Raw genomic sequence first — 2,293 nt, 5'->3', positions numbered from 1 at the left:
GTTGCGATATTGTGGTTCAAGGAACAGATGATTACATGCACGATAAATTCCGTCATTTGTTTCCTAGTATCTCTTCCACTCTCTTGATTATCCCACTTCTCATTAATACAGGCGGCCATCTGAGGAAATCTTCCAGCACATTGACATTCACCTGTTGGGTGAGGTTAAGTAATGAACTGAGTTAATTTGACCTTAGACTGAAAGGGTCTTTCAAATCATTAATTAAAAGTCATTTGTTCAAAACTTTACACAAACAAAATAATTTGTATAAAAAGCATAACTGTCTAGGGTTCATTACATGATAACATACAATGTGCTCTAAAATACCAATAATTATTTAGAATCGACGCTGACAGCATTATACTCGTATTATATCATTATTATCCTGGCATTTTTCACAGCCTTATTTACGTCTTTTATCCTTTCCTTGCGACAAGAAATTTTTTAATTATTGTTTTCCAAAGTAAAAATTTAGCAATTCCTAATTTAATAGAATCTATTTATACACAAGTCCCTAGTAGTGCAAGAATTCGAAAACCACTGATATAAAACCATAACTATACATTTCTCGGATGTTTCGATTACCTCTTATTCGCATAAATATGTGGTTGGCAATTTTATATTTATTTTAGAAAAAATGTTTGTAACTTAAAACTGCATCCTACTTATATAAGTAAAACTTCCGCAACTCCCACTAGAAGACACAAGTATTTTAAACTGAGTAATTAGTTATTAGTACCGTTGTACTTAATACAGTATTTTATTTTTATTTTATTTTATTTTATTTTATTTTATTTATGGAGAAAGGAACAAACACAGGTTTTATAGCCCAAAACAATGTCCACAAATTACTTAAAGCTAATTAAATACAGAAGTACAGAAATAATTACTATAATAGAAAATGTTAATTTACAATAATAGTTCCCTTTAAAAAATTTTTCAAACTAGTGAGCGAGGAGTGAAAGATATCTAGAGTACTAGTTAGTACAAGTTAAAATGTCTACATATTCTATAGGTTTTTACGACAGTTTTGACCAGAATTAGTTCGATAAAAAGTCTCATGAAACAGTGCATTTACTCTAAAGTCATGTTGGTACATGTAGACAGATCGAGGCTGATATATCTGGAGAATCGATAAAATCATTAAGAAGCTTATACAAAGATACTGCTTCGGCAATAATTATTCGATTCTCCAATGAAATAATATGGTAATGACTTCGTAACATCGAGCTACAAAGAAAATAATACACACACCACTCCTTGTAGTATAAATATCTCATAAATCTATTATGTATGGCCTCAAGTCGAGACATATATATGGAACATTGAGGACTCCATACAATAGATACAAAATTGATTATGCTGTGTACATATACAAAATATACAGGTTTAATAGCAAAAATCGACTTAAAATTTTTGCAGACTCTAACAATGAAACCAAGCATTTTGTTGCTTTTTAAAGTTATGTAATCAATATGTGAATAAAAACTCATTTTTCTGTCAAAGACCCCAAGATCTTTTATTTCTTCAACTCGATTAAAATATTCTTATTAATATAATTACTATAGTATATATTTTGGTTACGGATAAAACAAACACATTTACCTAAATTACCAATACAATTATCGGAATTATTTATTTGAGAGTAAATTTTCAAATCGTCTGCGTAGAATAAAAATTTACAAAATTTGAAATAGTAACGGATATCGTTGATATAGATTAAAAATAGTAATGGTCCCAAATGTGATCCCTGAGGGACACCTAACATTGCAATGTAGGGGGGAGATTTATAACCAATTACGACCTGTTGAAAACATAAGAGGTAAGCGATCTCAGTAGGTTACCGTGTACACCAATTTCAGACAATTTAGGTATAAGTATTATTATGATTAATTTTATCGAATGCTTTGGTGAAATCGGTGGACACGGCATTCACCTGAGTCTGGCTATCGATAGCGCTTGTAATATATTGAGAGTATATTACTAAATTAGATTCAATAGATCTATTTGGAAAAAATTCATGTTGCTCAATAATTATAGACGATTTAATCGCGCTAAGTAAATGCTTATAACATATACCTTCAAAAATTTTGCTAAAAATCTTTGGTAACACAACAAAAAGAGCAAAACTTCTTGACAAAAATTCATTATGATACTAAGATTAAATGAAAATTACTGATATTTTCATAATTTTGCAAAATTTTTAAAATTTTATTTACATATTAGTTCTGGCAAGTAATTCTTTTCAACATGATTATCATTTTTTTCCCTAACGATGGCATAAAACCGAAAC

The sequence above is a fragment of the Anoplophora glabripennis genome, unplaced genomic scaffold (assembly GCF_000390285.2).
Source record: "Anoplophora glabripennis isolate ALB-LARVAE unplaced genomic scaffold, Agla_2.0 scaffold274, whole genome shotgun sequence".
NCBI lineage: Eukaryota > Metazoa > Arthropoda > Insecta > Coleoptera > Cerambycidae > Anoplophora > Anoplophora glabripennis.
Note: the sequence above shows the minus strand (reverse complement) of the source record.